The sequence below is a fragment of the Anarhichas minor genome, unplaced genomic scaffold, assembly GCF_050575085.1.
Source record: "Anarhichas minor isolate MPS153535 unplaced genomic scaffold, ASM5057508v1 ptg000003l, whole genome shotgun sequence".
NCBI classification, from domain to species: domain Eukaryota; kingdom Metazoa; phylum Chordata; class Actinopteri; order Perciformes; family Anarhichadidae; genus Anarhichas; species Anarhichas minor.
In genome coordinates this window covers 4,248,796-4,262,734 of record NW_027466449.1, presented here as the reverse complement: position 1 = coordinate 4,262,734, position 13,939 = coordinate 4,248,796, and the positions used below count along the sequence as shown (strand labels likewise).

Here is a 13,939-nt window from a genome sequence, read left to right as displayed (position 1 = left end):
AAAGCTGTCCAAACTTTCCTTTACTGCTTTAAGTAACCCTCCTACAGTTTGTCAGCAGAGGGCTGGAAAATAAGGTGGACAAACAGGTCGCAAGAATAAATGTTGCTGGGAGGAGAGAGGAAAGGAGAGTGAAGGACCAGAGCAAGGACCATAGGAAGCAGGGAGAGAAAGGTCAAGTTTGGGAGAACATGTGTGGACATGCGTGAAGGGAGAATGGGGCAGAGTTTGGATTAAAGACGAGGGAGACTGTGCTGTGGGGATGGAGAGGGGCGCTCACACAGTATAAAAAATGGAACTGTTGAGCAAGGTTTGCACCAAGGAATGCGTTGTATTTCTTCTCACCCTAGGTTCAGTAGCTTCTAACAGACACGCACACAACTAGGCTCATGGGTCTTCATGGGTGGCATGACAGGATGACACGCTGTGACTTAGAACATGTGACACCTCCCAATTACACTGCAAAGCACACTGCAGGGCTAAGGCCACAGGGGATCCGGGGCTGTTTGTGTTTGTGACACACAGAAAAACTTTGACTAATTTCTTAAAATGTTTCCCTTTTCAGAAACATAGGCAACAAGTGGAGATTTCCCTGATCACACATGCATGCAAAGCATGCATAATACACACAAACATACACACAAAGCCAAATGCACCCGTAGAACGGTTTCTTTTTTTACACTTGTTATCTGGCAAGTTTGAGAGTGTCTCTGCCCAGAAGCTGTGAAGAGAGAGTAAGGGCTGTTAGGAATGTTAATTTGGTAATTTGTTGTTTTATATAAGCAAGGGAGGGATGGGGGTGGTGGTGGTGGTGCAGCTACACACTGTGCATGTTTGGGTCTGTTGGGGGCAGGTTGTGTTGGAGGGCGGGGGTAATGCTGGGTGACAAGGTCCAGCTCAGTGATGCAGATGACTCCCGACCAAGTTATTTTTCTTCGAGAGAATCGGGCAAAAAAACCATGACGGTCGGAGAGCAAGAAGCGCCCCATGCCCATAGAAGGTATTAAGATGTCTCTGATACATAGCTGCCCTCCCCCTCCTCGCCCCCATGTCTCTTATTCTCAGTCACTCTCTCCCACTCCTAAATCTGGGATGGTGGCCAAGTGCCACCAAGGACACTAAGGCTAATAAATCATCCTCGTTTCAACATCTGCCCAGTCCCAATGGGCTGCCCACCACCCCACCCCTTGTGAAGATGGGTCCTTGGCTTTATTCCTCTTTCAGCATCTCTCCATACTCCCCCATTGACACCCCCTCCCTGACTGACAAAACGTCCATTGTCCCATGCCCAAGTGAAGAAGAGACCCTCTTTTCCCCTCTTTGACAAAAGCCGTCTGAAGCCAAGATGGGGACTGCCAGCCGAGATGCCTGGGACCCGGCAGGGGTGCCCCTTCTCCCCCTTCTACTTTTCTCCCGCCTTCTGGTTTAACCATTCCTTGCTCTCACTCTCTTTTTCACTTTTAATACTCCCCTCCTGTGGGGGTCACTTACTCAGCTCGCCCCCACCCTTTTCATAGTGGTGAACTCTCAGCCTCGCATAAAGACATCAAGTGACAGCAGTGAGAGAAAACAGCCAGATTTGGCAGAAAGAGATATTCGACATGGCTGTCAGTGGCCATTCTGCATGCCTTTTGTTCCCTTGGGTGTAGTTGAAATAGATAAATAAACAGTCATCGGCTGAAAAGCCGGGATCAGGAGCTTGTTGCATTTATTCATATTGAACGGAGAAGAAAAAGAGGCAGAAACCTGCTGCTGCCAATTAAGAAGAATGAGACAAAACTCAATTCACAGTGTTTAGATTTGTTTTCATGGCTGAGGCTAAAACTAAGCTATTCAGTGGCTTTATGTGTTTGCTTTAAAGATGGCAGTAGGTCTTTAGCATTGTGGGTGTCTCCATGTGGCAGAGAAGATCTGGGAAGTTGTCTCTGGACTCATCAGTTAAGAAGCACTCTCTCCACGGTTACTCACAAGGCTTCATTTAGTGTGAATGAACAGCCCTTTTTCCCAGCACCTCAAGCTCACCCCCAACAACGGGGAGCACCGCCCATAACTGTGCACGGGCCAGCCTCCGGCCACATTCACAGGACTGTCTGCTTATACAAAGTCACACCACTTTGACTTTTCAAGATACTTTGAAGATGACGCTTGCCAGGAAATTCAGCATTGCAAAGATGTGCCGTTTCTGTTCATTTCCTAGCTAGAGGTCTTTTTCTTCACAATAATAGGACAAAACAGACTTAATAAATGAAATGCATGAATAAACATATGCTTATTTTATATAATTCATACATTGCAGCTGTGCAATAACAAAATATTTTTTGACATTATTTGCAAGAACGTCACTTTTTTTCTCAAAGAAGAAACACAACTCATCAATGAAGGGTTAAGAAAGTGGTATTCATCAAGAAATGCTACATTGTTTAACGATATTTGGTCTCACTCTTCAGTGTTTACTGGCGGTTCTCAAACCTCAACTTTATGCAAATGTTTTCATTTTACCGAAACTACTCAAGCAGGGGAGAACATTTACCAACAAGGCCCTGTGATGAATTAGTCAATTAGTGTTAGTGGCATTTTTTGTTTCATATTTTATTCTGAATTATGTAGATGGAGGCACTGTAATTAATAATTATTATTTTTTATTTTTTTGCAGTTGGGTCATTATGCGTGGAATTATATTTGCCTCTAATTCAGAGCTTTGAGTGTTTGCTCATTAAAAATGGCATAGGGTTTCAGGATGGGAATACAACTCCACAAAGGGTTCTTGATATAAATTGCACACTGAATTCCAGTATTCACTATTCACAAAACAGGTTTTGGTCTTTGCAATTTCATAAATTCACATTAGATATCATGAATAGAAATATTCCGTAATCGGATTTTCCGCTTCTGGGCGGACCGCATTCCTTCACAGCTCCTCTCTTCCCCTGCAAAACATTTAGATTTCCAATTAGCCCCTGAGAAGAATGGCTAATTTACCACAGCGAGCAGGCGCCTGATGTCTCAATCTGCCGGGTGTCAGCACTGTGAAAAGGAGAACTCTCATGTAGGTACACACATGCTTATAGAGACACACAAGCCCATGCAAGTACTGTACTGAGTATGAGTGGTGAGAACAGATCGAATCCAGCATGGGGAGTAGAAGAAAAAGTAATTTTTTTAATAAATGAATGCAACACAAATAGGGGAGCACTTTCAAAAAAGAAAAAAAGAAAAAATCAGTGAAGAGGGGTCTTATTGAGGCACTAGAGCGGCAGGACAGGCAGCAGTTCAGCAGTGGCCCCAGATTGACTCGTCTGTGAGTGTACAGCCAGCCAGCTCCTCCACACAACACCCACATTGTCCACTGTGCCAAGGAGCCGGAGCAGCGCTCCACTCCTCAGGGGGCTGCCTGAGACGAACACATTATAGATACATGTTAGCCTTGGCCCGACCTTCTGTATACTGTGTGGAGCACTCAGCGGAAAGAGACAGAGGAAGGAGGGAGGAGATGAGAAATGAAATGCACATGGAAGTTATTGAATGCTCCAGAAAGGATAAGCCTGTCCGACAGCTTAACAGCCTCCAAAAAGTAAAAAAAAACTCTTATAAATAGAGCATTATTATCACTCGTGCATCTACTGAATTGCTGTGAAACAAGATACACTGTATCTAGACTGCGGGTGAGAAGAGATAAAGAGAGAGAGAGAGATGCTATTTGGTGAGACAAGATGTCCATTGGCTTCATAAGCTAGTGGTTTTGGCTTTGGTTATCTGTCAAAATCAGCTCACTAGATCGTCCGTCTTTTTCTTTGTGCCTTATGAGGCCCCCTGCTTGTCCCGATGGGAAACCTGAAAGCTGCAGCGCTATCATGCTGTGTAATGGTCACTAGCAAGCGGCCAAGCTCCCTCCCTCGGCCCTGATAGGGAGAGAGAAAGAGAGATTCCTGTCTGGCTCTCAAAACCCAAACATTAGTGTCACTGTCCTATTTCTCCCGCTCTCCCTTTTCCCAGCCTGCTTTTAAACACACACAGTCCCCCACAAAATGTTGTTTCAGCTTCTATCTCTCCACTGTCATTAACCAGAGGCAGGTTGACTGACTGTCTACGTGTCTGCAGCCAGTCCCTCATTCACTTTAGGCCCATCAGCGGCCACAGTCTTTATCTTGCCCAGGGAAGCCCTGTGATAACACTGTTAACAACAGCAATGTGTGGCGCGAGGGAGCGACTGGAGCTGCCACTGTCAGGGTGAGTAAGTGAGGTCAAGGGCTTTTAGTATCTGGTGACGTTTGCACCAAATGTGCTCCAGCTCAACTTTATGCGCCTTACACTACCTGTCTCTTCTCATCTCTCTGTTCAAACTCTTCTCCATCTTTTAGTTTTCCAAGCCCTTCCCCTATTCTCTTCTATCCAATGTTAACAGTTTGGGGGGAAAAGAAAAGAAAAATCTTGACTGAGCTCGGCAGGACTGAGCAGGGCCTTCTCTCCCCACGTGCCTTAGGGAAAACACTGGTGTTATTTTAGAAATCACACTGTTAAAGATTAATGTGGGCCTGGAGGAGTGTGTCATCGTTCCTTAACGACAGAGCCGAGACGCTGAATAAAGCCGGCACTGTGTTCTATCCCACAGCCCAAGGACAGATACGTTTCCTCTCACCAGGCTCGCCCCTCTCCCTCCCTCCTCCGTTGTCCAAAAACTCTCTCCCGAAGTCATCTATTGCAACCACAGGGGCCAGAATGAGAAGAGATGTAATGAGTGAACTGCTCCGAAAAATCAGTTTCTTCCCTCATCTTAGTTTGTTTGGTCATCACCTTTCTATTTTGCTATTGAAATACACTACGTCGAGGGCGAAGAATAGCTTATGTTCTGGCTTTGCAGATATAAAAACAACGAAAAAAGGGTCGAGAGGGTGTTCGCAAACATTTTCCGTGCTGATTGCTCTCGTTAGATGACTAATGGAAAGTCCCGGCAACTCCCCCAATAAAGTCATCTGTCATCATCCCATGGACTGGCCAGACAGACAGACAGCTATAAACCAGGGTTCAGAGACCACTGCAGAGCATCCGATCGGTGCATGTCATACCTTTGTTATTCTAACAGCCAGGATGATGATGATAGCTTTACATTAAAAACTGGTATCACTGACACCAATGAAGATAGTAATGATGAGAGTATTAACAGTTGGTGATGACGACGATAAAGACCTGTGAAGTTTGATGAGTCTCAAGTCTGAGGTGTGCAAATGGGACTTAGTATCCCTTGCTGAAGGTTTTTGCTGATAACGGAAGCGCTCGATAAGCCGGGGAACATCAATCTTAGTGACAGAGATAGTCTCTGCTTCACACTAACAGGGTTGTAAAAGGCCTTCACCTTATATGGCCCAGCTAATAAACTCATTTGTGATGAGCCCGAAGGTCAACTGAATGGATATTCGCATTAACCTGCATGTTAGAGGTGGGTTTTGTCTTTGACAAAGTGTAGAGCATTTGGCAGTCTGACACAACTGATGGAGGGCTCAAAATTATGATCTTTGGCATTGATGTAACAGCACTTGGTTTAAAAGTCATAAGTGAGATTGAACTTTGGAATGACATGAGGTATCTGTCAGAAATTAAAATTCTACTTGGCAGTGTCTTGCACCACAAAGTCCACTGTTGTACACACTTTTTCCATTCAGTGCCCCAGGAATGCCGGCAGCATCGTATCATCGCTTTTGCAACATCATTGCCACGCTGTCTTTTGAAGTCTGAGACCATCCCTGAAATTATCAAAGCAAGTGACACTTAAACTCATCTTGGGTTTTGATGGCAAACACATCAGACAATGGCCTTTGTACAAGGGAGTGTGACAGCTACATTATCTCCACTCAATTATATCTTCTCTGGAGAGTCTTCAAGGCCAAACCATAAAGACTGATGACAGAGACTCAACAATTACACAATTACACAATAATACAGCTACATCTTACAAAGATGTAGCTGTATTATTGTCAAGCGGTAGTTGACGAGATGTCTCACAGCGCTGGTGTCATCCCAGACACTAACAATAGCTGGTCTTTGAGTAAACAGGACAGTAGTGAATCAAATGATTACAATGTTCTGGGACATTGTAGCCATCTAATCAATTTCATTAGCTGCATAAATCATGACAGCTTGACATTTATTGTGGAGGTGATGGGTTTATCCTGTGGACTTGGAGACAGCTCTGGTGGTGATAAATGTTGCTATCTCTTGAGAGCGAGGATAAATGGAGTGTGTGTGTGTGTGTGGTTGTACAGAAAGACAGAGGGAGGGTTAGAAAGAAGAAAAAAAACTGAACATGGAGCATTAGAGCCCCACAGAGGTTACTGTGCAGCAACAAATGTTAGACTGAGCAAATCAATGAGGGCAGAATGGTGGAGGATTCATTTGCACAATGGGCTCAATCAATCATTTCTCATTGTTGCTGCTTTTCAAATGTACTTGTAATTTTGTTTTGGTTGTCAACTGGGACAATTTAGAAAATTCTTTGCTGTATAATCTAAGGACATTATTATATTGTTAGTTATTCCTTTGCCTGAAACACTGTTAAAGCTTTCATGGTATTATTTAGAAAGTATTACATTCTTAATGGCTGGTAAAAGAACCAAATCTGAAAATAACCAGTCGTCATGATATAGCGGCCATTATATGCATGTTCCTCACTGGCCACCATAGTGAAATAAACCATGTGTAGCCAGTATGTCCAGACAGTATCTTTTGGCTGTAGCAGCTGGCCTAACTGCTCTGGTCTTTATATGTTTCCACTGTGCAAATAATCTGATTGGCCACCAGAAGAAATCACAAGGATAACCAGTGCACTAGTTACAGTCCATTTGTTAAACACAAACCCCTCTTGTGCATTATCTCCACATCATACTCAAAATGATACTCATGCTAATAGCAGCCATTACAGCTATTAAGCTGCCGTTATTATTTATATCGTGTGCGTGCCTCAGTTACTTGCGTTTGACATAAACCCTTTGACTTTACTTGTTGATGGCATTGTAGAATGCCAAAACAAATAATGAGGAAACACACAAAAAGGCATCATGTTAAACAGATGCAGGGTTCAGTATGTCTCAGTCATTTCATTTGCATGTTTGTTGCGGTTAATAAAAGAGTGTGTTCAAATTTATTGGTGCAATAAAACCAGCTAAAATCACAGACTGCCTACCTGACAGAGTGTGTTGTGAACACTAGGATCTGTGTACTCTTTCCTCAGCACACGCCATACTATTCACCTCTGTCCTGCTGGTGACCTAACATCTAAGCTCGACATCTTCCCTGTAAACACAGAGGCCATACCTGTACAAAAAAGGCCATTGAGAGAGTGACGATAGGTTAACGAACGAAGTGGATACTTTGAGTGTACAGAAGACAGAGGACCTGTCGGAGGTGTTTGATCTGCATAACTGTTACTACTGTAATTATGGAATGGTTCTAGTATGTATAATTTGCCTCTATTTGGTGCATCAGATCAAATCAGAGTACCCTGATGCATACAAACAAAAAACACACTCATACCACTGAGCAGGAAATCCATGGTCAGGCCTTGTTTATTTATCTGCTGGAGAAATCTCGTCAGCGAGGCAACCGGTGTGGCTTTGGCCTTCTCAAGCATCATCATCATCATCGTGTGTAGGGCTTGACCTTGGTATAAACCCTCTGAGCCCTAAAGAAAGCCCTCGCTTGTCCCACGCACTGACCCATGTATACATGCACTTAGCCTCCAAGTCACTGGAGACTTTTCAGTTCTATGCTTGGGCCTGCGCCCAAACTCCTAGTATATGTGTGTATATGTGTGTTGGACAAAATTGAAGAAAAGCCACAGGATGGATTTGCAGGGGGATGCCTGACCGACTAAGACACACAACTGCAAATACTAGCTATCTCAAAATGTATTTCTCCTAATTTCCCTGCACTCTGTGTAACTTCTGTCCACATGCAGTCTTCTTGTTTGAGCCAGATTGTCCTTCCTGTACATACGTATATTGAATTTAAAGAAAGCGGGAGAGTGGAGTAATGTACAGCTACCAAAACCCCTCTGTTTATGTTGAAATATGCAAACGGTGTAAATATTTAGCCGGACCCCGACAAACGATATGCAATTTACTCGCCAGTTATCCGTCATCACGTGACAATATCTCAGTGGCTGCTGTCCAGAAAAGCCCCTGATGCGATGAGAGATCCCCCTCTCTGTGTTTCCGTGTCCTTTTCTACCTAAAGGAATTCCTGGTTTGAATTAGGAACTCATATTGGCAGTAGACAGAGGGACAGACAGTGCGGTCTGGTGTATGTTTCTAAATACACAAATTCAGTTTACAAGGGGAAATGGAGATATGAAACATATGACATTGCTGAGCTGAAAAGCCAAAATCGAATTTATGTAGTGCATAAATGTAAACATTCATATATGCATAGGCTGCGCTGGCATCTGAGGTATGTGAAATGAAAAGTATCCGTGGCATGACCTTTGATTCGATCTATATGCCCTCAAGTCAAGACCCTAAATCTTTCTCCGACAACCCCCCTGCTTGCTCAGAGGCAATATGTGTCATCGGAAGAATAGGAGATCATTAGAAATAAGGCAATATTATTTTTCTTCCTGCTGCCACGTATCGATAAACTGCAACCTTTATCAAAATGAAGAGGGAAGAAGTGATATATCATTATCTGAAATGCATGCCACAGCAGCTGCCGATGCTGTGTCGGCAATCCTCTTAGGCCAAAAGGTAGGGTTATTTATCGGGCCTCAACGTTGCGGTTGTCACAGCATCTGCTAGCGGAAGATCTATCGGCACGCACTTATTCACTTATGATTATTAGTGATCATCTGCCCAAATGACTTATCAATAAAGCGAAGGCCAAGCAGATAATTTATCTGTATGGTTCTGTCGATATCAAGTTCAGAGTCAACGGCCTTAAAAGGATAGGGGGCATTGGACGTCAGGTGATGGATGGTCATACAAGGCCCCCGATGAAAATATGACCCTTTTAATACATTTGCAGAATCTTGCTCTCTTTCCTCCTCCCTCTACCTCCATTTGCATTCCTCTCACTCTCTTTTTCATGAAAGTGAACTTCTTTCCCAAGGTTTGTTTGCTGACCAAGTGCAAACCTCACCTTGCAACATCACCTTCTTACAGAGAAATGAGTTCAAACGCTGCAACTGTCAAATGTATGAATACAAATATTGAACCCGCTCATTTGTACTAAGCGCATGATGTGTGGCAGCTAGACCGCACATGTCTATTCAAGACCTGTGAATCATACAGGACATTGAAATGATGAGATAAACCTGCCCAGTGTCGATGCAAACCCTGCCAGGATATTTCACTGTGATATTTTCTTCATAAACCACACAAAGACTCTGAGGACACACAGGGTCAATGCTCGTTCTGTAAATATCAGCCGTTTTATATTTGACAAGTGGCCGTGACTTTCCAGAGTCGCACAATGGTTCTGAGTGTTTGTCTTCCAAATCTAAGCTTTGTGCGCTAAGCCCTATCTCACCAACAGTTCTCAGTTCCGTCACAGGCCGCACCCTGCATAGACCCATCTAGATGTAGGGTTGGGTAACAGTGTTGGCTTTTCGCGTGGTGTGATAAGTGTCAAGCTAATCTGATCTCTCCTCTTTCTTTCAGACAATGGCATCTCATGCATTCCTTTGGCATCAGTTTATTTTGCTTTTACCAATGAAGTGTATCATTTTCTCACATTAAGCTTTGCAGCAATATGTAGATAGAGATAAGGCATCAAACAGTGATTATACTCATAATTACCTTTTCAATCAACCAACACGGTGAAAGAGAGGGAGCAAAAGAGAGAACATGTCCTTTTCAGCACTCCCATTGATGTTTGCCTTGGCCAAAGCACCTCAAGTCTTCTGCTCATTAAAGTCATCATGAATATATTTTATCTGATGGACGCCCAGTTTCCTGGTATTTAGCAGTGCAAAGTTCTACCCTGTGTCCTCGTCTCCTGGCTTGGTCTCCCCGCCTCCCTACTTAAGCTCAGTGAGCAACCTCATTGTTGAGGCATGTTTTTAAGAGGTCATAGCACTGGTCTTGTTTTGGGTTAGCTGTCAAGGCCCCTATCTGTGGGAAGCCTCGAAATAGCCACATTTTACTCCCTTTTAAAGGACAAGCCATGAGAAAGGACTTGGAACTACAACCAGGCACCATTTAAGTTAATGCTAAAAAGCAGACTGAATCAGACTTGTATCCTTAGTCAAACAATCTCTGACTCTGGCAGGAACGTGTAAAAGGTTCGTTATCAGGGTGTTCAAATGATAGCAAGAGACCTCAGAGAAAAACACTGGAGACTTGATAGCCTCAGTTCTTTTTCTTCCTTTTTTGGAGTAGTGCTGTTTCATTGATTGTAAAGTGTTCCGATCAGATTTGCCAGTATCTGGAAGTCAGAGGAGTCAGATCCATTTGTTGAGATCATGTTTGACGTGATGGTTAGCTCCTATTTTAAAGGCTCCAGCAATGAGAAACAGAGCCTCCCCTTTCATTTTTCTTTCTTTTTTTCTTCCTTTCTCGCTGACACAAATACACTTTCTCTGCAGTTTATTATTCAACACGACCCACAGTGAAAGACCGCTACCTCTCCCATCTATACATCAAAAACATCAATAACCCGTCCATGGCATTGCCACCACAATGAAACCCTGTCAACGTGCCAAGAAGCTGCAAAAGTTCCCAATAAATGCGTAGCAAAACTTTCAATTTGTGGCTTTCTTGGTGTGGCTGTTGCAGCCAATGGGTTGTCAGTCAGGGCCCTGGTTCAAAAAGCCCTGAGGTTTGTTTGCTGCGCGTTCTTTTTGGAAACTTGCGGCTTTATGACATCCGCAGCCATCCATTGAGCCGTGTTGCTGTATTGCCTCATATTATCCAGAGTTGAGGAGAATTGTTTTTGGCGACAGAAAGCTAACATTTTCCTACGTGGGGCCCTCTTCTTCTTCTCCTCGTGCCTCAGGATGATGATGAGGAGCAAGCTTTCTGAGATCTTCCTCTAGTTGCTATGGCTACTTAGCCCTCTCATTGTTGTGATTATAAGTCATGATGCATGGGTCATTCTATGAAGGTTTGACTTGAACTGTACATGCAAAACCACCACATATACCTCATGGGTCCCTATACAAAAAAAACCCTTTTAGGGCCATTTCTGCTGTTTTTTTCATGTTAAATGAGAATCTGGAAATAAACTGAGCAGGATCCTGCTCCGTCATGTGCTTCAGGCCGTGACAGGTCTTGTGAAAACAATGAGGCAGTCCACTCACTGAGTGTCTCTCCCCATGTCTTGTTTTCTTTGTCCGCTTGGTCATCATGGCACGTCAATACGAATGGTGCTAAGGTGGTGTTGAAAAACTCCTGACTCTGTCCAATAACAAAAGCTGTGCTATGAAACACTAATAATGGTGGGGTTTTCCCTCCTGCCTAGTGTGAAAGCACACATCACGGACATAGTGAGATACACACTCACACTTACACAAACACACACATTTACACTCACCCCTAATGAGGGTCTGGACAGCTCTCGGTGGAAGGATTCTGCAGGTGGCTGCACTTTCATCAAGCCACGACTGAAATTGTTTATGTTTGAGGTCATATGGGCCAGAGAGAGAAGTGTGTGTGCCCAGACCCACACACTTGCACACACTTTCTAATTACCCTCACTCCAGTGTTTTCTCTTTTCCATAAGATATATTGACATGTCAGCATTCTGCAGGGTAGATACAGAACAAATGGACAATTTTACCTCTCTCTGTGTAGTGGAAAATCTATCCCTCTCAACATAGGCCAGTCTCTATTTGGACCTGTCTCACCGACCCAGAGTAAAAGTCACTTTGAGATGACTGTGACACGTGCAATAAATCATAGTGCCGCAAGTCAGTGGCCAATCACATTTTCCTTCCCTAATTAATAGCTTATTTATTTGCTTGGCGGGGTCTTGCTGCAAGGCTATGCTATTTTGTGTGTTTTTGTCTGGTAGGTGTGTGTGTGTGTGTGTGTGTGTGCAAGCAATACAGTATGCCAGTGTTGAAAGAGCATCTCCACCTGCCTCTGTGTTGTTATTGTCATCATCGGACAAGCCTTTTTTTCGCCAGTGGAAACCCCGATCGTTTTAAAATAAAAATTAAAAAAGTCATTGGGTAACTTTTTAACAGACAATAGCAATTTGGATTACAATTGCATAGAATGTAAAGCCAGGAAGCTTTATAATTAGCACTTTCCTGACAGTCAGCTCAGCGGTTCTGTACCCAAAACTGAGGTTTGGACGATAGAAAGCCCACACCCTCCCGACCCCCCACCTGAAGCTAAAAGACATTAAGGCATCAGAAAACCACTCATGTCTGCTTGTATGTCTTCTACAGTTTAGGTTACTCTTGCAAAATTTGATACACACGCATATTTACACTTGGCATGTAGCTGAACAGATCAGGGGGAAAGTCCAGAAACCGTCCTATAGTTGTTGAACGCCTGGTAGCATTTTAGACGACTCAGCCAAGCTGTTGGTTTTGTAAACTGTTACAGCTGGTCCTGTGCATTAAAATAAAGGGGAAGTCCTCTTCTCTCTCTCTCTCTCTCTCTCTCTCTCTCTCTCTCTCTCTCTCTCTCTCTCTCTCTCTCTCTCTCTCTCTCTCTCTCTCTCTCTTAACTCTCTCTCACTCTCTCTATCGCCATGTTTGAAGTTTACAAGCACATTTTTACTTACAGATTAACTTAATTTGTCATCCTGCTGAAACCCCTTTTGCTCTGACACACAGATGTAACTTTGAAGGGTTGTACTATGTAATCCACAAAGTAGATAAGTAAAAAAAATGAACACACACATGAACACACACTACGATGTACTATACATTTTCAAAGAGTGTCATAACAACTGAGAAAAGGCTGACCAGGCTCCTTGGCTTTGTTTATTCATCTGATCATTCATCGTGGTCTGATTTTAATGAAACTTTAATGAAACTGCACCTCACCACTTATCGTTTTGACCAGTAACTGTCGCGCCCTATTTTGAAAGGGTGCACATTTTCAAAATAGGGGCGCTACAGTTACCGGTCAAAATGATGTGACAAATTTAATTGGCCGTGAGGGACAAGGCATCTGTTGTTGTTGCGTTGTTTGGAACTGATTTCAGGAACAGGATGCTTCTGTAAAGGTTTAGATGATGTGTAAGTAGGCTGAGAACACTGTTGTAAGTATCTGTGGTGTAATTGCTCCCATTTGCTGAGGCTGAGAAACAGATCCCTTGACAGCTTAATGTAGGAAACCACTTCGTACGGCACGCCGGTGCACATATGGCCCATCTGGTTCACTGTTTAGTGAGAGGAGAGAAAGAAGAGTTGAGAGTGAACTCCTGTTGAGATAACTGTTTTTCTAATTTCCTGGGGAATAAATAGTCTCACAGAGAAACTTACAGTATGGACACCTTTATCTAGAGGCACATGCGAGTGCACACATCCACCGGCTCATACACACAATTCATAATCACCTCCTGTGAATTGAGGCCTTGTATAGAAAGTGGCATAAAAGACGTTGCTGTATGCCAGAATTGAAAGAATGGCTCCACAGTTTCCATGGCAGATTCCACAGCAGATAAATGTCTCTTTGCCAATCACGGTGGGCCATGCTGGTTGAGGAAATACAAACTTCAATACGTCAGCTCTAATGTAAAGGCAGCCAGTCTTGTCAGAACACCCCAACAACACACCTACTGTGAAAGGGCAGATGGGGAGGATAGGGAGTCTGTGCTGGGGAAGTTTTATAGGCCTAATTTCACTTAAACTCGGTAAGTACCACGCTGATCCCCCACCCCACCTAAAACTGCTCTGAAAACAGTCTGCATTGCTTCTTTGATCCTCAGTTGCCATCAATGGGCTTCAGAGAGGGAGAGAAAGAGACAGAGAGACAGAGAGACGGAGAGAGACTCTGGG

The 13,939-nt window shown here is 43.7% G+C and overlaps 1 protein-coding gene across 1 annotated transcript in view; it reads left to right on the top strand.

The window, feature by feature from the left end:
- prdm16 (PR domain containing 16) overlaps window positions 1-13,939 on the top strand; it is a 163,092-nt gene that overhangs the window by 65,575 nt on the left and 83,578 nt on the right. The window lies entirely within an intron of this gene.